This window comes from Anolis carolinensis, chromosome 4 (assembly GCF_035594765.1).
Source record: "Anolis carolinensis isolate JA03-04 chromosome 4, rAnoCar3.1.pri, whole genome shotgun sequence".
Classification (NCBI taxonomy): domain Eukaryota; kingdom Metazoa; phylum Chordata; class Lepidosauria; order Squamata; family Dactyloidae; genus Anolis; species Anolis carolinensis.
The window spans coordinates 5489337-5514300 of NC_085844.1; the positions used below are offsets into that span (position 1 = coordinate 5489337).

Sequence of the window (24964 nt, forward strand, 5' to 3'; positions counted from 1 at the left end):
GCATTGGAAATGTTTTGTCTCTTGTCTGGGGGGCATCCTTTGTTCAGTCATTAGCCGTCCTTGGGGCTCCTCTGCCCTCAGAGTGTTGGTTCCCATCTACTGTTTTGATTTTGGAGTTTTTTAATACTGGTAGCCAGATTTTGTTCATTTTCATGGTTTCTTCCTTTCTGTTGAAGTTGTCCACATGCTTGTGGATTTCAATGGCTTCTCAAAACAGTAGATGGGAACCAACACTTTGAGGGCTTGACTGAACAAAGGATGCCCCCAGGCAAGAGACAAAAACCTTTCCAATGCTAATTAGGGTGATTAACTCAAACATTAATGCTGGCTCCCAGTGACGAAGGACTCTTGCCACACCCTGGACTCTACACAGATATATATTCTTTCCTTTCCTTACTTAGTTTATCCATACCTCACAACCTCTGAGGATGCCTGCCATAGATGTGGGCGAAACGTCAGGAGAGAATACTTCTGGAACATGGCCACACAGCCCGAAAGACATACAACAACCCTGTGATCCCGGCCATGAAAGCCTTCGACAACACATTGTCTTAATGGTTTCCACAGCGGACTATAAATCTTGGTGTTCTAATCCCTCCATAGTCCTGAAAACCTAGTGGGTGACCTTAAGCAAATCCTACTTTCCCAACTGCCCAAAGGAAGGCAATGAAAAATTTCCTCTGAATCAATCTGGCCCAGAAAGCTCTAGGAGAGGTTCACCGTAAGTTGGATTTAAAGGTACTGAATAAGAGAAAGAAATTGGCAGAATAAGCATTTGTAGACTTCAGTCTGTTTTATCAGATTCATGGAGTAACGTGCCTAGGAACAGGTCTTTATAGAGAAAAACAAACAGGTTGACTTTAATTTCTACTATAAATAAACATGTTACCAAATTCACGGCCAGGCCTGCCACTACACGTTGCACTCCAGGCCTGGAAACACCTATGACCACTGCACCACACAAGAGTCCAGGAATATAAGCCATCAGTTTATTGTAGAAAATATATAAAATGCATATTAAAAAATCAGGAATAAGAAAGGAAGATATACAATCCAAAAGGTTTAGCAAAAGGTGAGAACCAAACAATAATCCAAATGTCTCATAAGGTTCCAAAGGTGAAAAGTCCAGGAATAGCCAGAAATCACAGATCCAACATAAGTCCACAATCAGGAAGATATAACTAGTAAGACTTGAACAGGAGTACATGAACAGGAACATAGAAAACTTCCAGAATATATTAAATCCAAAATCAAAGCTTGACAAGAACCAGGAACAAGAGAACTCAGGCTTAGCTTCTCACTCTAATGCAGCGTTGCCTGAACTGACCTTAAAGTAAGTGACTTGTTGCTTAATAGACACCCATGAAAGCATTATGTTCCCTGTGAATTTCTTTCACAACTTTCCCACGTCATTTCTTTGAACGACATAATCTATTTTTGGCCCTGATTTCTAAATGAAGACTTTTTGTTGATCTCCGTAGTTGCAGATAAGTTCCTATGAGAACTCTCCCTATCACTCAGCTCTTCACTCGATTCCTTATCTTCTCTTGCTACTTCTGACTCCCCCGAATGAACTTGAGGCCCTGCACTTTCCAATTTGGCTTTCTCACAGAGAGCACCATCATTTCATAGACTTGAGGGCCCATCACTTTGTGCAACAGGAAAACTCACAATCCTCTTTGAATCATCTATAGGAAAGCTCACAATCCCCTCTGAGTCATCAGTTAAACCATCAGCCTTTGGTGACTGATCTACAACTCTACAATTGCATCTTCTCAGAACCACGAGGCAAGGATGCCAACCTCATGGAATTATGACGAGCATTCCTCAAGCGATGGTGCCCACCATATGAAGGAAAGAACCCAATTAACAAGATTTATACCCAAGACTATTGAACAGCAATACTTGAACAAAATAATAAAGTACTATTGGAAAGAGAAACAGCAGAATTGGATATATCGCCATACTCCAGTTCATTGACAACGGGTTGAGCAGAGAAAGTAGTTGCAAATCGTTATAATATGCATATTATAATGCTAGTTAATGCTCTGACCACATGAAGGTTTATCACATCTCCTTTCTAGTTCCAAGGCAGCATTCCACTACATAGGCCCGTTGTAAATTGAAAATGACTTGAAAACATAACAACAGAAATACAGTATGATAAAGAGCTCAGGAAAGAATATGAATACAGTCAATTTAAACCAGTTGAAACAATTTTGAAAATGTAAAGGAGGAAGATAAACCCAACAACTAAAAATGTAAATAGCAATCTAAGAAATGAAAGGGGTAAAGAATAACCTTCCTCGACCTTTTCATCCCAGATTTCCGGAACCCCTTCATGAAAATTGCTATATCTACCCCTCATGGTACGTTGGTGGGATTAGTAAATTGCAGACGGAATAATCCAATTATAATTTTATGTCTCTTTTATGTTTGAGAATGATGTTTTTCTGTGGATCTCTTCATTTTGGCCACCTTACTAATTTATTATTGGGGGGGGGGGGGTTCTTCAGAAAGGGCATGAACTGTAATGGAAGTCAGTAGTGTAAGAAATGGAAAATTAATTTCTTTTTTTCAAAAAGAAGAAAACCCTTTCTTTATTTTAATTTTTTTTCATCCAAGTAGACTTAAATATGTTTTTGAGGTATGGCATGTAGAAGAGTTCCCCCTCTCCCATTTAAAACCTTGCTTTAAAAACATTTAAACTTAATTTACCTTTCTTCAAAGTAATCCCTTTCTTTGCTTCTCATAAATTCTAAAAAACCCATAAGGCAAACATATTAAATTTCTTTTAAATAGCTTGATTAAGCCAAAATGGGATTTAATTTCTCTAAAGGTAGATTAAGTAGATTTAATTTAAATAAAGGTTGTAAATGGGTTTAAACTAATGATATTTAAAACTTGTAAAAAAAGTATTGACAGTGTGGAATAGCAAGGCGACTAAAACCACAAGCCAGAGCAATATGAAATCAAATATATCCTGAGACGTAATTTTTCACAAGACCGTCTGCTCTTACTCAGAGCCTGGGAAAATGCCCAGCCTGGCTGGAGGAAAGGCCTGGGGACCATGAATAATCCCTCTGAAGAATGGCTGAAGGAGCCGAATCTGTTTAGCCTGGAGAAGAAGAGGTGGAGAGAAGGGGACACAAGTGCCATGTTCAAATACTGGAAGGGAGGTCCTAGAGCAGCAGAAAAGCAAGCTACTTTTCTGCTGCTCTAGAGACTAGAACATGGCCGGAGCAATGGATTCAAACTACAGGAAAAGAGATTCCATCTAAACCTTGGAAGGAACTTCCTGTTAGGGATTCCTCTTCTTCAGAAGAGGAAAGGGAGCAGGAAAGTGTTCATGAACCAGAGGGACAGTTGGAATCTGAGGAGGAGATTTTGCAAGTACCCACATTTCAGGAGAGGCGAAAGGAAACAGATCAGAGATGTCGTTCATCTAGAATAGCTGCCAGAAATACAGCTGAGTAATTGGGATCTGCCCTAGCAGCTGTGAGGGGACTCAGAGCTATGAAGCAGAAGCAGGTTTGCTGGCAACAAACTTACTCTAAAGCCTAAGCCTTCGCTCCCCTTGTGCCTGCTTCGAGTCTGCATCTGGGAAACTGTTCCTAAGGATTTATTGCTGTTTCTTTGTCTGAAGTAAGACTGCTGTTTGATTTGGGAATTTATCAGAGACTAAAAACTATGCTTGCCCTAAGACTTCCTTGCTTCATTTTGCATTATTCTGCCTTGGTCAGACCACACCTGGAATACTGTGTCCAATTCTGGGCACCGCAATTGAAGGGAGATGTTAACAAGCTGGAAAGCGTCCAGAGGAGGGCAACTAAAATGATCAAGGGTCTGGAGAACAAGCCCTATGAGGAGTGGCTTAAAGAACTAGGCATGTTTAGCCTGCAGAAGAGAAGGCTGAGAGGAGACATGATAGCCATGTGCAAATATGTGAGGGGAAGGAAGTCATAGGGAGGAGTGAGCAAGCTTGTTTTCTGCTGCCCTGCAGACTAGGACACGGAACAATGGCTTCAAACTACAGGAAAGGAGATTCCACCTGAACATCAGGAAGAACTTCCTCACTGTGAGAGCTGTTCGGCAGTGGAACTCTCTCCCCCGGGCTGTGGTGGAGGCTCCTTCTTTGAAGGCCTTTAAGCAGAGGCTGGATGGCCATCTGTCGGGGGTGCTTTGAATGCGATTTCCTGCTTCTTAGCGGGGTTGGACTAGATGGCCCATGAGGTCTCTTCCAACTCTACTATTCTATGATTCTATGATTCTATTCCACTGAGTGTGCTGTACATTGTTTTGTTGAAATAAAGCAGTTTTCATTTACTTACTACCGTATTTTAAGGCTGTTCTTGAAAGACAAAACAGGACACTCCCTGACAATAAAAGCTGTTGGTCAGAGAATGATTCTGCCTGGGAATCTGGTGGAGTTTCCTTCTCTGGAGTTTTTAAGTGGAGACTGGATGGCCATCTTTTGGGAGAGCTTTGGTTGCGTCTTCCTGTGGAAGGAAGTTGTACTGGATGGCCTTGGGGATCTCCTCCAGCTTTTTGCTTCTAGGATTTTGGGAGATGTTGCTTTCACAAGAGCTTATGGATATCTTTACTAGTCCCTTACCCTGTTTTCCATAGTAGTTACCAGGGATCTCTGGAACATTAGGGTAATACCCCTGTTGTTGTTTCTCCTTGAGTTGCCATTCTGTAAGGGCTGCCATTGATTTTGGAGCTTCTATGTAGTCCTCAGTGCTAGTCACCATTGGTAGCCGTGTCCTCCATAATTTATCTGCATATTGGAGATCCTAGCAAGTTAGTGGCCTTCACAATATTGTGTGGAAGCAGTCCATTATTTAATATGGAGAGTCTCATTCCCTTTGTCTTACTACCAGATATTTTCAACTGGAGGGGCCATATGTTGAACCTGGGACCTTCTGCAGGTGAAGTGCTGCTCTATAGAACTATGTGAATTTGTGAATGATAGCAAAGACTTAGCTTAGAAGGTTTGGCAGAAGTCCCCTGTAATCTCCATAGTGGCAGTGGTTGAACATTCAGAGAAGTGTATTTTCATCATTGGGCAGTGGGACTGTCTATCAAGATGCCCATCTTTTTAACCTCTGGATCTCTTTGCATCAAGGATGGCCATCTTTAGAGAGCACTATCCGTTGAGCAGCAATAGTGTGGCATCAGGTAGTGATGTACAATGTAAATTTAGCATTTAAATTTTAGATTAGGACAACACAATTGCTTTCCAGTGGTTCACTGGAGACAAATTTTGTTTCATGCACAAAAGTATTTTACAATATTGGTATCAAATTATCTTCAGGCTATGGATATAAGGTGTATCTGAATAATATATGAATTTCATGTTCAGACTTGGACCACATCTCCAAGATATCTCATTGCGTACATAGATGCAAATACAAATATTCTTAAAATACTCCAAATAACCAACAGTTCTGGTCCCAAGCATTTGGGATGAGGGGTTCTGTTTCCTTATGTCTAGGTGACTTTCTGCGTGATTTGTTTACAAGAAATTGCCAGAAAATCAAGCTGATTTGTTTTAGGAATGGGAGGAGGGGTTGGGGACCTTTTGGAAATTAGGAAAGAGTTTCAGGAGCCACTTGTGTCTTGACTAGCGTAGTCTGACTGTACACCTGTCATCTTTTCTTCCTTGCTCTAACAGCATTTTGCCAAACTCTGCTGAATCCAAAATTGTTTGCCTTACGTAGGAAATATAACCTGGAAGTTGTCTCATGAAACCGGCTGAAAAGCTCCATTTAGTGCCCTGAGGCCCCGAGGGGAAAGCAAGTTAAATAAATGTTAGAGATTATTAGGACAGAGATTGACAATAAAATGGCAAATGTCATTACACCACTATATAAACATTTTCTGCAGTGACCTTTTGAATGCTGTCTGTGGGCTTTTATTGATTTTGGGGAGGATATTGTAGAACAAGTGAAGGCTGGTTGAAGCAACTGAGATGGAGAATGGAGTACCTTCTTTTGCTGAGAAAAATGTCTCAAGGCTGTGAATCGTTGTGGAGAGAAGTGACCAAAGAGCGGAAATAGTCAAAGCTCACCCTGAAACCATGCGTAACACACCAAGGCTGTTTGTGTAAGCCCTCAACTGTTCACCAGAGTATCATTTTGGTGAGGGAAGGATGGAGATATGCTTCTCTTGGAATTCTTCAGGAGTGGTGAATCATTTTTAAATGAGCAGTTGTGAATCCACTCATGGTATTACTGTCTTTCCCTGTGTAGATGCTTTCGGTTGTTTGGGAGTTCTGTTGGGGCCTGACATCTAAGGATAAGGTCTATCATCAGACTTCTTATTCAACTTGGAACATCTGCAGGAGTAGAGGAAGACAGACCAAGAATAGAAATCACTGCCTTGAGAAAGGCGGAATATCCATCCATCCATATGTCAAAGTATGTTTGTATGTCCCACAAAGTCTCTTCCTTAGCTTGAAGGATCTGGACCACAATTGATACACAGACTCTTCATTATCTATCTTAAAATAATTGGAATGTTTCAGTGTAAAAACCCACCTTGTTTTGGGCTAAAGCAGTGTTCTTCAATCTTACCAGGTGCCACTTGACTAAGGATCACTTTGACCAGGGACCAGGGACCACCCTCCAACATTACTACCAAAAGAGTTACGAATCAGCTTTTGGTCAACTTTGATTTTGGTTTGGTGATCTGGGGTGCAGATTCAGAAACTGCATTGGATAGACCACATTAGTTCTAGTTTCTGATACAGAACATTTGCCATCCAGTAGTCGCCATCTGCTCGCCCACAGAAAGCCATATTTAATAATCTAGAGCTGATGTGGTCTATCCAATGCAATTTTCTGAATCAGCGCCTCAAATATCTCTAGGAACAGGCCTAAAAATGATGACACCAAGGCGCCCCCGCTTCTAGGTGCCACATGAAACGGCTCTGCTCAGGAGGAAGGAGGAGGAGAAGCAGCAGTCAGGAGGCTTGTTGTTGCACCTTTCATGGGTAGTAAGCCTTTCCCCTCCTGGCATCCCTATTGCCTTGGCACTATAAGAGATTTTGCGAGACCATTTGCTCTTGCTGTAACAGTGTAGTAACGGTGAGGCCGTGGACCATATTTTAGTTCTTGGGGACTACTGGTGGTCCAGAAACCACAGGTTGGGAGCCACTGGACTAAAGGCTGAGAGCGTATGACTCAAGATCAAAAGAGCATGGCTTGTTCAAGGCAACAATTTAAGACTTTATTTCAAAGGGGATCACACCTTTCTTTGAGGCTGAAAGAGTGTGATTCACTCAAGACAATCATGTATTAATACTAGTGCATGCACCCGGTATGGCCCAGGTATGCATTTTCTAATGCTATTTCTTAGAAATACGTATTCTTAGCTTTACAGTTTCACCATTTGACCCATTAGAAAATGTACCCCCAGGCAACATCAGGAACTTGAGCTAGCCCAATAAATAACATATGCCAATGCCATAACAGCCGATCCACCAACCATTTCCACCCCCAGAGAAGCTGACATTGCTGACCCTCTGCTCCAGAAAGACATTATGATTGAAAGCTATGAATCATCTTATTCTCAACAGCCCTTCAGAGGTCTTGCAAGCTCAGGACAGCAGCCATGCCTTCCTTGACTGAGTTTATCCATCTGCAATGCGGTTTTCCTTGTTTCCCAGTGTCGTCTACCTTCCCAAGCATCATTGTTTTTTTCTAGTGCGTCGTGTCTCCTCATATGTCAGAAGGATGACAGTCTGAGCTTAGTCATCTTGGCTTCTAGGGAGAGTTCAGGCTTGATTTCATGCTTCTCCAGCATCGCATTTCAGATGAGTTGGTTTCCTTCCTATCAGCTTTCCTGTCCTGTTTACGGTAGTAGACCCTTGGGGTCACCTCTGCCTATTTTATTTCCAAGCTTTGTTTAGGGGAGGGGAAAAGGCTATTACAGACTTCGGAAAGGTTCCCTACCAAGCTTTGAAACTGAAAATTTGGCCTACTTTGATAGTTTCTGATGGCGCATTTTCAGTTTTGTAGCTGGTATGTTTTCCATCTTTGGGATGTTTCATGTTCTGTCTTCAAGAGCCACATGTGGCCATAGGCTACACAGTTCTCATGATTTTTATGACAAAATTGTAATTGATGTGTTGTGTGGTTTCCAGGCTGTATGACCGTATTCTAACAATATGTTGTCAAAGGCTTTCATGGCTGGGATCACAGGATTGTTGTGTGTTTTCCGGGCAGTATGGCTGTTGGGTTGTTGTATGTCTTTCGGGCTGTGTGGCCATGTTCCAGAAGTATTCTCTCTTGACGTTTCGCCCACATCTATGGCAGGCATCCTCAGAGGTTGTGAGGTATGGAAAAACTAAGCAAGGAGTATGGCTGTTGTGACTCAGCCTTTGTGTGACTCTGATGAGGATTCTGGGATGCAGTTTCAAGATGATGGGATTCAGGTTCAGGATGAGTTTCAAAATGACTCTGATGGGAATTATGGGGTTCAGGTGCAGAGTGTTCCTGCCGTAGGAGATGAGGAGCAGGGAGGCTTTCCCACGGGAAGAAATGATGTTGTTACTGATGATGGTTTTCAGGTGCAAGAAGCAGAAAGGGAGAGTAGCTCTCAGCCTGATAACACTAACAAGCCCAGTGGCCTTGAAAGCGATGAGGCCGCTTCTCTAGATCGGGCTAGTCGTTTGGAATTTCGTGGGCTGCGCAGAAGTCTCAGAATAGCAAATAAGAGGGAGGGCAAAGGGCAAAGAAATGCCTTCATGTTATGCTATTAAAACAGTCTGCTGACAGGGAAATCTTTGTCAAAGCAATTTCCTCACTTGAATCAAGAACGAACTCTGCTCTCCTGTATTATCTTGTAGCCTGGATGTATTCTCGTTTCTGGGTCTTTGGCTTCTTTTGAAAGGACCTTGTTTCATGCCTAATGTTTCTATGGATTTGTTTCTTACAGCCTTGTTTTTGTAGCTATCTTTTGGAACTGAACTTTTATCTTTTATGAACTATCTTTTCCCTATTTACTAATAAACTACAAAAGACTACGATCTGTGTGCAGCCTGGTGTCTTTAGCAAGGTGAAGCTAACCTGAGGTGCGACAATGGTCATGTTCCAGAAATATTTCCTCCTGACGTTTCGCCCACATCTATGGCAGGCATCCTCAGAAAAACACACAACAATTATAACAATACAGTAGAGTCTCACTTATCCAACATAAACGGGCCGGCAGTACGTTGGATAAGCGAATATGTTGGATAATAAGGAGAGATTAAGGAAAAGCCTATTAAACATCAAATTGGGTTATGATTTTACAAATTATGCACCCAAACATCATGTTAGACAACAAATTTGACAGAAAAAGTAGTTCAATACACAGTAAGGCTATGTAGTAATTATGGTATTTACGAATTTAGCACCAAAATATCACGATATATTGAAAACATTGACTACAAAAATGCGTTGGATAATCCAGAATGTTGGATAAGCGAGTGTTGGATAAGTGAGACTCTACTGTATGTTGTCGAAGGCTTTCATGGCTGGGATCACAGGGTTGTTGTATGTTTTCCGGGCTATATGGCCACGTTCTAGAAGTATTCTCTCCTATTCTAACAATATTCTAACAATATTTTCTCCTGATGTTTCTCCTGCATTTATGGATGGCATCTTCAGAGGATCTGTAATGCCTGTATGGTTGTAACTGGACACATTGGGTACGTTTGGGGTTTTCAGTGCAGAATTGGCTGTAGATGTTCAAAATCTTGTTAATTATATAGTCTCACCGATAAGGAATGGCAACTGCTGAAGTGACCTTGCCCCTGCATTAGAGATTATTGCTCATTTGAAAGGGAGAGATGGCAGAAACTCAAGGAGTGTGTTGCCCGGTGCAGAGCTGTATGGCTAAAATAGCTGGCAAGGCTTTCTCCTCGGGTCACACAGAGCCCTTTTCAGCCAAAGAGCCATTAAGAGATTAGATTTCACGAGGGAGAGCCCGCAAGGACCGACTTGCTTTAGCACATGCTTTGCGACCAGACATAAATCCAAATCCGTCCACTTCCCACTCAGCTTTATTGGCCACAGAACAGGATGATTACTACTCCCCCACCTCCACAAAAAAAGGGAGTTTGGAGGCAGAAGGCATAATTAATGTCCCTCCAAATTGGGAGTTTTGGAAAAGGACATTAAGGAAGGATGCTGGTAAGTGTGTATGTATGCTTGCAAGATCGGGTACGTTTGGGATCTTGTAATATCCGATCAGACACCCTTAATGGAGGTATCTTTTCTTTAAAGGCAGTTTTGCTCAGGAGAAAACTTTTTTTCATTGTTTAAGGATTTTTATTAAAGCAAGAATTTTATAATCCAAATTATGGTTCTTTGCTCAACTATCAATCCTTACTGTTAGCTACAACAGTAGCGATATTCTGAGCTTTTCCACAGTAAATTACAAAATTAAATAAAGGAATGCTTTAAATTTTTGCACTGTGTTGAAAATTATTTCCCTCGGGTTTTAACTTTCATAATCTTTTGGGTTGCACAGAATAACAATAATAATAATAATAATAATAATAATAATAATAATAATAATAATTTTATTTTTATACCCTGCCCCATCTCCCCGAAGGGACTCGGGGCGGCTTACATGGGGCCAAGCCCGAACATCAACAATATAAAAACAAAGCAATAAAATAAATGAATCAACAACAACAATAAAACAAGTCATAAAATCAGTCAGAAGCATTCTTCTAACAGGAGGGCAAAGCACACACACACCCAAAAGTAAATAATGCACTTATTCAAATATGCCTTGAATAGACCATTTGAAAAGGAAGGACTTCTATTACCGTATGTCTTATTAAGTTATTTATTCTTTAATAGAATAAGGAATCTCAAATAGCAATGATGAGTCTAACAAACTTGTCACCATTCTGATTTTGCATGCTTTTACATCTAACATTATAATCACTTTTAAAAACCACATCTGCACCTAAAATATTGTTCATGCTCTGTTAGAAGAGTCCCCAATGCTGACTCTCATGTTTGTGTGTAAGGCATCTGGAGACAGAGAGAAGCTTCATGGTGCTCCCTTCTCAAACAAAGGGTTGTAAACTCACACTAAAGGTGTTGTCGAAGGCTTTCATGGCCGGGATCACAGGGTTGTTGTATGTCTTTCGGGCTGTGTGGCCATGGATGCTTCTGGAACATGGCCACACAGCCCGAAAGACATACAACAACCCTGTCACACTAAAGGCTTTTGATAGAAGGGTGAAGTGGCCTCTACATGTAGGCAGGCCACAAAAACACTTTGAGCTACATAGAACTAGGAAACAGGTGAAAACAAGACAGCAAGTGTGCACTACAGGGTTCCCTCTGCCCCTGATACACCGGTGCTTCTTCATTTCCAATACGTTTTCATCACCTTCTCGGTGCCTTCTCGGTTGCTCTCCTTCAAAATCAAAACATCCCTATGCGTTCAGGCTTTTACAAACCAAGTAGCATTGGACATCATTGCTGTGAGGTGCATTTATAAAGGTTTGCTTAACGTCTTACAATTAATTTTAATATTTTGATGTCTTAAATTTATAAAGGGTTTAATTGTTTTTAAATCTTAAATTGACACTTTTATTATTTATTTTATAACTAGCTTGGGGACACGGCGGTGCCCAGGTTATTAGAACAGTGGTTGCCAACTTGTGGGTCCCCAGGTGTTTTGGGCTACAACTCCCAGATATCCCAGCCAGTTTACTAGCTGTTAGGATTTCTGGGAGTTGAAGGCAAAAACATCTGAGAACCACTTTATTAGAAGAAGGCATTGTTGGTTTGTTTTTTGGTTTTTTTTGGGGGGGGGGGGGATATTAGGTAATATCACTGAAGTGTGGTCCAGATCTGTCATTGGCTGGGTTCTGTGCTGTCTGGATAATAGTGAACTACAACTCCCAGATTCCCAAAGCAATCACCCTCAAACCCTGCCAGTATTCACAGTTGGCCATATTGGGTCTTTGTGCCAAGTTTGGTCAAGATCAGACGTCAGCTGGGTTCAGAGCTTTCTGGATGTAGGTGAACTCTAACTTCCAAAATCAAGGTCCATTCCCACTACCCCCTGCAGTATGTCCAGTTGGTCATGGGGATTCTCTGTGCCAAATTTGACCTGATCCCTTGTCGATGGGGGTCACAGTTTCTCTGGATGGAGGTGAACTATAGCTCCCAAAATCAAGGTCCATTCCCACTACCCCTGCAGTATGATCAGTTGGTCATGGGGCTTCTCTGTGCCAAGTTTGGTCCTGATCCCTTGTTGATGGGGGTCACAGTTTCTCTGGATGGAGGTGAACTATAGCTCCCAAAATTAAGGTCCAGTCCCACTATCCCCTGCAGTATGTTCAGTTGGTCATGGGGATTCTCTGTGCCAAGTTTGGTCCTGATCCTTTGTCGATGGGGGTCACAGTTCCTCTGGATGGAGGTGAACTATAGCTCCCAAAATCAAGGTCCAGTCCCACTACCCCCTGCAGTATGTTCATGGGTCTTCTCTGTGCCAAGTTTGGTCCCAGTCCATTGTTGGTGGGGGTCACAGTATCAGTAAAGGTACTGCAAGTCCCATCATCCATGGACAGTGTGGTCCAGATGTATTGTTGGTTGGGTTAACAGTACTCTCTGGATGTAGGTCAAGTACAACTGTTGTAAATCATGGTGTGAATTCTCCCCAAGCTTCTCTAGTATGTTCAGTTGCTGATCAGTTCCTCTGTTAACTGTGTGCCATAGGAAAGGGTAGGAAAGGGTTAAGGTAGAGATGTGGGCAGGGTCATGCAAATTAAGGAACCCTGGGATGTCCATTCTGGAGGAGAAACAGAACATCTAGGAGGAAATTGTCCCTGCATGAAAGCCTTCACTTGGGTGGGGGACAGGATGGTGTTTGTGGAGGACACGGGCAGGGTTTGGGCTGCATGTTCGTAGTACTCACTATAACCTGCAAAGTCAACTGAGGAAGTGACTTGGTGGCTCCTCAGCATTGGGAACTATAGTCTGTTTCTGGAGGCCAGAGGCTGTCTGTGTGAGCGGACACTTGTGCCATATACACACATACAGATTTTCACTTTTATTATCTGTATAGAAGGTAGAAGATAAATCTTGCTTACTGCTTGACACCTCGCCCAGGCCACATTGGCATTCTGGGCCAGGGCTTGGTGTCAAGCAGCCTGCCTCTGGAGGTCCCTTCACGGTCTGCTGCTCGACTGTTGAAATCTTTTTCCTTCTTGCTTCTGCCTTCTTCCACGAGTGTCAGGACTTGACTCAAGGAAAGGAAAAAGACAGAGTCAAATGAGCGGAAAAGGCTGAAGATGGCTGTCATCTGTCCAGCTGCTCTGTACCTTGTTGTGATGCCTTGTTGTTAACAACATCAGCCTTGGCCTGGCCTTCAAAGCAAGGTGCGAGGAAAAGTGGAAAGGCTCCGTTGCACATCTCATCTGGAAAAGACATGTGGAAGATTTTTTCCTAGGTTGAGAATGGGAAGGATTGGCCTGGAATCAATTTCTTTGAGGGGTGGCGAAGTCTCCCAGATGCCTTCAAAAAGAGGATGAAGAACTACTTGCTGGGGTTGCTGTCACTGTTGCGGTCCTGCAAATGCATTAGATGGCTCTTCTGGTTGTGTTTTGGCCTTCTATCAGTCCCACAAACCTATTGGCTGGATCCTCTCACTGAGTTCTAGTCCTCTCTGTATCCTGTAAATGACGTATTGAGCTGGATCCTCTGGATGAGTTCAAGCTATTAAGGAAAAGTTTGCCACTTGTTTTCCTGCTTCCTGTGACCTTCATGTCTCTGTTTGCTGTTCCCTTCGCAAGCAGTGCTGTGCTTCTGAAATACAGCCAATCTTCCACCATTCACTGGAATGAAGAGAACAGGGTCACCATAAAAGTATATAAATGTTTTTGTTTTTTACCCAACACTTATCTAGGAATTTCTAGATTTTCCCACATGACTATATGGTTGATTTCTGCTGGAAGCCAACCACAGAATTGCATTGAGGACCTAGAGATTGCTAGAGAGCTCATATTTCTGGAAATCTCTGGTTCCTCCAGAATGTTGTGTAAGGTGACCATAGAGACATGCCAGAAGAGTTACAGATTTTGAGGGGGAGCATTGTAATCACATCAGTGAATAATCACATCCGTAAAAGTCAAAACCGCAAATGTGGAGAACAGCTGGACATCCCCTACCCGTCATTCTTTCCACCATTTCATAGATGAAAACAAGGGAATGTTTGGCCAAGCAACATCAGAGTGTGGTCAAGGTGGCAAAAGTGATGAATGAGGCAAAAGAGAATGGCTGCATTATTCCTGTTCCTTCTCCTGACCCCTCTTGTTGTCTCCAACCTGCTCTTTCCTCATCCAAATCTCAGGTTCTTCTCTCTGGCTCAGCTCCCTACAGAAGGGTCTTGCTGCAAAGAATGTGGCTTTGGCTCCATCCTCCTGTGTGGAAGCCTCAAAACCTAAAACCAACCCAAATTGGGACTGATGGTGTTTTGTGGAAACATTTCCATATATTTCATCTGGTTGCAGCTCATCTCACCCTTGTTGACCCCAGTCAGGAACAGTAAAAAACAAACAAACAGAGGGGGTTTTGGTGTACGCACTTGTGCTTCTACATATTTTGAAACTGGATTCATTTTATTTTTTAAGAAGAATTGCAAAATTTGTTCTTTTTCAGGGAAAGAAGAAAAACAACTTTGATAGCCATAGAAACCCCATCAATCCTGAAATCCTAAATACAACCCTCCGCTTTTCTGAGAGTGCAATGGGCTTGTTAGGGATTCCTCTTCTTCAGAAGAGGAAGGGGAGTAGGAAATGTTCATGAATCTGAGGGTGAGTTGGAATCTGAGGAGGAGATTTTGCAAGTACCCTCATTTTAGGAGAGACGAAAGGAAACAGAGCAAAGACGTCGTTCAGCTAGAATAGCTGCCAGAAATGCAGTTGAGTAATTAGGAACCGCCCTAGCAGCTGTGAGGGGACTCAGGAGTATAAAACTGAAGCAGGTGCAGCCAGCTCTTGCTGGTAACAAACTGACTTTTCGCTCTCCTTGTGCCTGCTTCGAGTCTGCATCTGGGAAACTGCTCCTAAGGATTTATTGCTGTTTCTTTGTCTGAAGTAAGACTGCTATTTGGTTTGGGAATTTATCAGAGACTAAGAACTGTGCTTTCCCTAAGACTTCCTTGCTTCATTTTGCATTATTCCACTGAGTGTGCTGTTCTTTATATTTTGCTGAAGTAAAGCAGTTTTCATTTACTTATCACTGTGTTTTAAGGCTGTTCTTGAAAGACAAAACAGGACAGGGGTCTCTGTATTCACTGAGGCTAGGGGCCCAGGACACTGCCATAAAAATTGGAAAACATCATTTTAAAAAATGCTATTTTTTAATCTAAGAGAAGAGAACACTTCTCTAGGAATCCCTAGGCCCTCTAGCACAACTCTAGTGGCCAACATCTGCTAGAAGTTGACCATAGAATTGATCTAGAAGACTAGTCGTTAGGTGTATGCCTCCTCCAGCACCTTAATGGGATAGTAGTCCCTGGTACCTACCTCTTTCCTAATCTGTACTGTATAAAACTATTTGCACTTTTCTGGCCCACTACCCTTTTTAGGAGCCAACCCATGTTTTTATCAAAGTGTGCTTATTGTTTATTGGTATATGTGATTTTATTTGTTTATGATTTGTTTTTATTGCTGAGTTTTATATTGCTTGTTGCCTGGGCTTGGCCCCATGTAAGCCGCCCCAAGTCCCCTCGGGGAGATGGGGCGAGGTATAAAAATAAAATTATTTTATTATGACACAGCAAACAAGATAGATATGCTGGATTTCATATCACAAAATCACAAGTCGAACACTTCCCAAGTGTCTAGGACTGTGTGATGTATTTTCGGATGATGCGCGCAGATCTCAGTAGGGTGGCCTTTTGCAGTTGGCAGATCGTAATTTTGTCAATGTCTATTGTTTCCAAATGCCGGCTGAGATCTTTTAGCACGGCACTCAGTGTGCCGATCACCACCGGGACCACCTGCACTGGTTTCTGCCAGAGTCTTTGAAGTTCAATCTTGAGGTCCTAATAGCGGCTGAGTTTTTCCTGTTGTTTTTCGTCAATGCGACTGTCACCTGGGATGGCGACATCAATGATCCAAACCTTTTTCTTTTCCACAACTGTGATGTCTGGTGTGTTGTGTTCCCGAACTTTGTCAGTCTGGATTTGGAAGTCCCACAGTATCTTTGCGTGCTCATTTTCCAATACTTTTGCAGGTTTGTGATCCCACCAGTTCTTTGCTGCTGGGAGGTGGTACTTGAGGCATAAGTTCAAATGAATAATTTGGGTCACGTAGTTGTGCCTCTGTTTGTAGTCTGTATGTGCAATTTTCTTACAGCAGCTAAGGATATGGTCAATGGTTTCGTCGGTTTCCTTGCACAGTCTGCATTTTGGGTCATCAGCTGATTTTTCAATCTTGGCCTTCATTGCCTTTGTTCTGATGGCTTGCTCTTGGACTGCAAGGATCAGGCCTTCTGTCTCCTTCTTCAGGGTCCCATTCGTGAGCCAGAGCCAGGTCTTCTCCTTATCAGCTTTTCCTTCAATTTTGTCAAGGAACTTTCCATGCAGTGTTTTGTTGTGCCAGCTGTCAGCTCTAGTTTGTAGTGCGGTTTTCTTGTACTGGTTTTTTGTCTGCTGTGCTTTGAGGAGTTTCTGATTTTTGACTTCAATCAAAGCAGGTTCTTCACTTTGCTTGACATCTTCTGCCAGGGCATGTTCTTCTTCTTTGACTGCTTGTTTTACTTGTAAGAGTCCTCTGCCCCCTGATCTTCTAGGCAGATATAGCCGGTCAACATCACTGCGAGGGTGCAGGGAATGATGAATAATAATAATTATTATTATTATTATATAGAGATTCCTACAGAGAACATTATTCATATCTGTGAAGAATCAGTTCTGCAGAAGTCAAAGCTGCAGATGTGAAGGTCAGAGTGCCCTTCTTATGCAACCCCAAACTTATCTTTGCATCTCTTATGAACCAGAGAAGTTTGTTTCCAAAGGACGTTCTCAGAATGTGAAATTCTGCTTTTTCCCAGAACTGGACCCCTTAGTTTAAAGGGGTTACGGCTGGAGCTTGCATGCAAATGCCTCTGTCTAAAAAGACAGTTGCTATTTTATTCCCCCTCCTCCAAGTTGAGGAGCGCATGTTCTCCTCCTCCAAAGGATTCTCTAAATACCGAGGCTGAAGGCCGAGGGCAGTCCGATTCATGTCAAGATGAGCCAGCCGAGAGCCGCTTTCGTGCTGGCCAAGTTGTAAACAAATTAATATGGAGGAGCCGTTGGGAGCTGGAGGGCAGCTGCTGCTCTTGAATGCTGATATAGTCGTCTCTGCCGAGCGGGAGGCAAACAGAGCAAGACATAGGAGGAGGCGGCTGCGGCATGTATCCATATATATAGAGATATCTGTATGCAGCATGGGCTGGAGGCAGTGGCCATTGGACAAGCTGGAGGCGGCTCGGTTTTATTGCTGCTGGAAATGGCATCCCAGCTTAGCTACTCTCCCTCCCTCCCTATTGGGAAGACCTGATACAGGTGATGTTAAAGGTCCTTGCGATGCAGAAATCCCAGCTATGATTGTGTGCATTTCCCCCAAAACCCAGGCGGTGAATCGTGAAACTAGGTCAGTTCCTTTTTCATATCTGTATTCATTTCGACCGCATGGCTTAGGCGCGTTCTGAGCAAACAAGCCCTTGCAGTCCTTCTTGGGCTTTAAGCAACAACTACAGCGGGCGCCAACTACACCTTTTTCTCCTCTTTCTCAGATAGAAATCATGCAGCCCTTCAAATGCTCAAGCATAGCAACTCCCATCAAGCCAGCATAGCCAATTATGAAGAATGATGGAATCTGCAGTACGGCAACAACTAGAAAATCGTTATCGTCTCCAATCCTGATTTATAGGCAAATTCTTTAATGCTGTTTCATTGGAGAAGGATTTTTGGATTTAATTACCGAAAGGTCTAGTGCCAACTTTTGCCACAAATAGCAAAATTTATCTTACAGGTGTGTTTCAAGCAGCAAAACTTCTGACAGCAAAGTCCCTTTTGATAAAGGCTTTCTATGCCTATTCAGGAAACAATCAGGGCCAGCTAACACCTCCCAACAAAGGATTCCCCCAGTCAGGAAGAAGCCAGACTAATCAAGGTGGCCAATTGCAACATTCACACTGGCCTCAAATAGACAAGAGTTCTTTCTCCCACCCGGGAGATTCCACAGATATATACAGTAGAGTCTCACTTATCCAACATAAACGGGCCAGCAGAATGTTGGATAAGCGAATATGTTGGATAATAAGGAGGGATTAAGGAAAAGCCTATTAAACATCAAATTAGGTTATGATTTTACAAATTAAGCACTAAAACATCATGTTATATAACAAATTTGACAGAAAAAGTAGTTCAATAAGCAATAATGCTACGTAGTAATTACTGTATTTACGAATTCAGCACCAAAATATCAAGATGAATTGAAAACATTGACTACAAAAATGCGTTGGATAATCCAGAATGTTGGATAAGCAAATGTTGGATAAGTGAGACTCTACTGTAAACCCCACTTGCCTAGTCTCCAACAGACCTCACAACCTCTGAGGATGCCTGCCATAGATGTGGGTGAAATGTCAGGAGAGAATGCTTCTGGAAGATGGCCAGACAGCCCAGAAAACCCACAGTAACCCAGTCTTTCTGTGTTGGGATCTGCATAAAAATCCAATGAATGCTTGAGGTGGGGATCAGTGAAATCCTACTCTAGTGATATTTATTGTAGCTGTGTGCAGCTGTCTACAATGAGCAAGGTGAACAGCAGCTGCTCCCAGAATCCCTTATTGTCCATGTTCAAAATAGATGAAAAGGAGAGAGCAGATAAGTCTCCCCAATAACTGCATTGTGCTTATTTTAAAAGTATAGCTTTAGAAATTTCACTACTGAACTGGAACATATCAGAAAAGCAGAAACTTCTTAAAGAAATAGTCATCCATGGGTGCATTTCGGAAGGATTTTACAAAATGTGTTTGTTCAAGATGTGTTTGTTGTCTTTTGCAAATCCGGTTGTTTCATATCACGCGTACATATGGAATAGTTTCTTTAATAAAACATCTGTTTACTGCAAGGTGTTGAATTGCTCTTCTTTTTTGTGGCATAAGAAATTACTCCACTTGCCTTAAGGTAGACCTGGTCTTGTTGCTTTTCTGGGCTCATACGAGGGTTGAATGAAAAGTAATGCCTCCACCTTCGTTACTTGGGTTTGAATGGGAATATTTTAATAAAGCAAACGCAGAAATAATCCTTAGAATGTGCTCTTTAACTACCACCATTCACTTTTCCACATCATCACCAGGCAATTGGATGCATTTCTGCCAACGATGAACAAGTTTTCTGAAGAAGTCGACACTCTGTTTCCACAACCAGCGTCTCACAGGACCCTTTGTGCACAGATCTTCTGACAACCAAGCAAAGCAATCATGTGACCCACACGTTCTTGTGAAATGCCGATGATGCTTGAAATTTCTCTCTGAGTGATACGACGATCACCCTGAATCAACCTGTCAATCTTTTGCTTGTGAAACTCGGTGGTTGCTGTCACAGGACGTCCAACTCTTTGTTTGTCACGCAAGTCAGATGTTCCCACCTCAACATCTTTAAACATACTCGCCCAACGATGCACAGGACTCACATCAACACAATCACCATAAACAGCTTGCATTCTCTGAGGAATCTCCTTTGGGGTGACATCTTCTACTGTCAAGAATTCAATGACTGCACGTTGCTTAAGTAGCCTTGACCAACCGTCTGCACAGGTTTCCATACTTTGCGCTTTAACAACATAACCGTTCAATGCTAAGGCTTCCCGCCAAATGGAACTGTAGAGGAGAGTCTACTGAACAAGCCAGGACCTGCCGCAGACCAGGACTGCCATCTGTTGAGGAGTTACGAAGGTGGAGGCATTACTTTTCATTCAACCCTCGTAATACTTTCTGGAGCAGCTACTCTGTGATAAGCCTGATCTAGTCCTGAGACTTGTCAACGTCTGAACTGCAGGTCAAGAGCCAGTTAGCATCTCAAGTTAAGACCGACCGTTACCACGTTTGTTATTCATGACATTCACCTGCCAGCGTCCCCTCGTTTTCACTCCCAAGCTCCCAGGAAATAGCCTATTAGTCTTTTGCAGCATAAAAAGGGCACAAATAGGGATGTGATGGGAGAAAAGGAATCACTGGATTGCTGTATATTTTCTGGGCTGTATGGCCTTGTCCCAGAAGCATTCTCTCCTGACGTTTCATCCACATCTATGGCCAGCATCCTCAGAGGTTGTGAGGCATATTGGAAACTAGGCAAGGAAGGTTTGTATATCTGTGGGAGGTCCAGGGTGGGAGAAAAAACTCTTGTCTGTTGGAGGCAACTGGGTAGGTTGCAATTAATCACCTTGATTAGCATTGAAAAGCCTTGCAGCTTCAAGGCCTGGCTGATTCCTGCCTGGGGGGATCCTTTTTTGAGAGGTGTTAGCTGGCCCTGATTATTTCCTGTCTGGAATTTCCGTTTTCTGGGCGTTGTTCTTTATTTATTGTCCTGATTTTAGAGTTTTTTAAAAAAAAATATTGGTAGCCAGATTTTGTTCATTTTCATGGTTTCCTCCTTTCTGTTGAAATTGTCCACCTGCTTCTTGCAGATTTCAGTGGCTTCTCTGACATGGTATTTGCTAGAGTGGTCCAGCATTTCTGTGTTCTCAAATAATATACTGTGTCCAGGTTGGGTCATCAGGTGCTTTGCTATGGCTGACTTCTCTGTTTGAATCAGTCTGTAGTGCCTTTCATGTTCCTTGATTCGTGTCTTTGCAATGCTTCAGCATTTGGTAGTCCCTCTGTAGACTTGTCCACAGCTGCATGGTATAGGGTAGACTTCTGCAGAGGTGAGAGGATCCCTCTTGTCATTTGCTGAACGTTGCATTTGTTGGATTTTCTCAGTGGGTCTGTGGATAGTTTGTAGGTTGTGTTTCTTCATCAGCTTCCCTATGTGGTCCGTGGTTCCCTTGATGTATGGCAGTGATGGCCAACCTATGACACGCGTGTCAGCACTGACACGCCTAGCCATTTTTGCTGACACGCTGCCGCATGCAGATTGATTGGATGACTAATGTCTTTTGTGGCCAAATTTGGTGTGATTTGGTCCAGTGGTTTTGTTGTTTACTCCATGGGAATTATGCACATTACATGTGTGTGTGTGTATATATAATATCATTCTATTATTATTGTAGTATATTATTATATTATTACTATTATATTATTATTATATTATTCATTACTCATGACTACATTGAAACTATAATAGAGAGAAATCAGTGTGGAAATTGCAAGAGGTACCATAGATTGTTGTACATGGACATAATGGTACGTAGTAAATAGTTTTTGATTTATTAAATACAGTTATATAATACAATTATATATTTTTGTTATTTAAACTATATATATTGTGAAATTATGGGTTTTTTCTCAAAGTGACACACCACCCAAGTCATGCTAGGTTTTTTGGTGAATTTTGACACACCAAGTGCAAAAGCTTCCCATCATTGATGTATGGTAAGAACACTGGATCTTTGTCTTTACTCTCATGGCTTGTTCTTGGGCTTTTGTAGCTTGTGATGAGCTACAAAAAGGAGTCATGCTGCAAGCTTGGATCTCACTGAATTAGTTGAGCAGGAGCTGTTATTTATTTCAATCCACTTCCTCAGATGCCCTAATGGAGTTAATGCTGCAGCTATTTAAATAGTTAGGTGGTTCTGGCTTAGAAGAAGGGTGCAGTGGGATCCAGAATGATGCAAATTGTAATGCCGGCCATAAACTTTGAAGAGTTTTGTAAGATGGTACAGGTCTGTTGGGGTTGGTTTCTTAGTCCCGAAGTGTGAAAGTAATCCATTCTGCTTTTATGAAAGTTCATTCCCTTAATATGTTGTCGAAGGCTTTCATGGCCGGGATCACAGGGTTGTTGTGTGTTTTCCGGGCTGTATGGCCATGTTCCAGAAGTATTCTCTCCTGATCCTAACTGGGCGAAACGTCAGGAGAGAATACTTCTAGAACATGGCCATATAGCCCAGAAAACATACAACAACACTCCATTCCCTTATTTTACTTGTCACTATGGTGCAATGGGTTAAACCCTTGTGCCAGCAGGGCTGCTGACCTAAAGGTTGGGTTGCTGACTTGATGGTTGCTGGTTCGAATTTGGGGAGAGTGGGTGAGCTCCCTCTGTCAGCTCCAGCTCCCAATACAGGGACATGAGAGAAGCGTCCCATAAGGATGGTAAAACATCAAAACATCCGGGCGTCCCTTGGACAACGTCCTTTTAGATAGCCAATTGTCTCACACCAGAAGCGACTTGCAGTTTTTCAAGTCGCTCCTGACATGAAAATAAACTTGTAACTATGCTAAAAACCCATATTTATATACAGTAGAGTCTCACTTATCCAACGTTCTGGATTATCCAACGCAGACGGCCTTTTAGTAGTCAGTGTTTTTGTAGTCAATGTTTTCAATACATTGTGATGTTTTGGTGCTAAATTCATAAATACAGTAATTATTACATAGCATTACCATGTAGTGAACTGGTTTTTCTGACAAATTTGTTGTAGAACATAATGTTTTGGTGCTTTATTTGTAAAATCATAATGTAATTTGATGTTTAATAGGCTTTTCCTTAACCCCTCCTTATTATTCAACATATTCGCTTATCCAACGTTCTGCCGGCTCGTTTATGTTGGATAAGTGAGACTCTACTGTATCTCTATTTTATGGCAGAGCTCCCCCTTCTGGTCATCAGCTATGATGGCAGTCCTCTCTGAATTGGTATTTTACCCTGTTTCCCCGAAAATAAGACATCCCCAGAAAATAAGACCTAGTAGAGATTTTGCTGAATTGCTAAATATAAGGCCTCCCCCGAAAGTAAGACCTAGCAAAGTTTTTGTTTGGAATTATGTTTGCCAAACAGAACACCAGAGCATGCAGGATTCGTAAATGTACATACATGAAAATAATGCTGTACATGAAAATAATGGTAGTAACAAAAAATTCTTGCTAGGATACACAGTTTGTTTGGTTATGTTGGTTTGCCATGACATCCACTGTACAGTATATAATAAATGTCCATTTTTTTGTTCAACAATAAAAGTGAATTCTTCTTCATGGAAAAATAAGACATCCCCTGAAAATAAGACCTAGCACATCTTTGGGAGCAAAAATTAATATAAGACACTGTCTTATTTTCGGGGAAACACGGTAGGTCTGGATGGAGAATAGAATGCAAGAGAAAACTCATTTTTCAGTGGCACAGATGAGAGAAACAGGTGATAGTGGATTGAGATTAGGTTTAATACCACTTTGTTTTTTCATATAAGTGCTAATAATGGTGTCGCCATAAACCAGAGTCTCAAGAGTCCTGCAAAAGTGATTGTTAGAGAGACAGACCCACTTTTCATGGAAAGGTTTCCATTTGTGCATAATCACGATGAGCTACAAAAACTCCCCTGAGTCGTGAGCAGCTCATAGAATCTCTCTGTGACACACTCTGTTCTCATTGATTGATTGATTGACTGATTGATCGAATTTATATCCCAGCTTTCTCCCAAGAAGGGAGTCTGCTTAATCTATCCAGGCTGAGAGCGATGCCAGGAAGGTCATCTCTCCTTTGAAGGTGTGCTGCCATTCACGGCCACATTCTACCTCTTATTTTATTTATGGATCGTTGAAAAGCGAGTCCCTCACCTTTCTAGGAGGGCTTAACAATAAAAACGTAATGCACCGACTTTAAAAACAGAAGTATCGGCAGTAAAAATGTAAATATCGACACCATAAAAGCAGCAGGAAAACAAACAACGCTGGAAGATTCAGACCCAAAGTGTCTGCCAAAGTAAAATAGTCTCAGGAGCCTCTTTTGAAGTTGTGACATCCTGACCAAAAAGGCCCCGCTTGGGGGCAAAAAAACACAATCCATGTGGGGCTACATCTTGAATTTCATGCCTGAGAGTGACATTTCATTGACTGCCATTCTTCTTGCACTTCCTCTTGCCGGCTCTGCTTTTTCTGTTCTTTTTGCTGTGAAACATGAAACAAAGAAGTGTGAGTTTCTCATTCGGCCATTTTCCAGCCTGCTTATGCTTTTTTTTTGTCCAGCCTAAAATCCATCACATTTGTTGGCATTGGGATTCTTTCTTAGCCAGAAAGGCCTGCTCTGTGTTTTCATAATATTTAACTCTGAAATTACTATGAGGGTTGAATGAAAAGTAATGCCTCCACCTTGGTAACTCCTCAAGAGATGGCAGTCCTGGAATGTGGCAGGTTCTGGCTTGTTCAGTAGACTCTCCCCTACAGATCTGTGCACGATGGGCACTATGAGACGCTAGTTGCGGGAATATTTTAATAAATCAAACACAGAAATAATACTTAAAATGTGCTCTTTAACTACCACTGTTCACTTTTCCACATAATCACCAGACAGTTGGATCCATTTCTGCCAACGTTGAAGAAGTTTTTTGAAGCCGTCACGGAAGAAGTCAACACTCTGTTTCCGCAACCAGCGTCTCACAGGACTCATCGTGCACAGATCTTCCGATAGCCAAGCAAAGCAATCATGTGACCCACACGTTGTTTTGAAATTCCAGTTATGCTTGAAATTTCTCTCTGAGTGATACAACGATTGACCTGAATCAATCTCCCAACCTTTTGCTTGTGAAACTCAAGTGGTTGCTGTCACAGGACGCTCAACTCTTTGTTTGTCACCTCAACATCTTTAAACTTACTTGCCTAACGACACACAGGACTCACATCAACACCATCACCATAAACAGCTTGCATTCTCTGAGGAATCTCTTTTGGGGTGACACCTTCTGCTGTCAAGAATTCAGTGACTGCATGTTGCTTAAGTTGCATTGCTTAAGTTG

At 42.1% G+C, this 24964-nt stretch overlaps 1 protein-coding gene across 3 annotated transcripts in view; it reads left to right on the forward strand.

Moving 5' to 3' along the window:
• LOC100567418 (rho GTPase-activating protein 39) overlaps nucleotides 1-24964 on the forward strand; it is a 302316-nt gene that overhangs the window by 206765 nt on the left and 70587 nt on the right. The gene's annotated exons all lie outside the window — the stretch shown is intronic.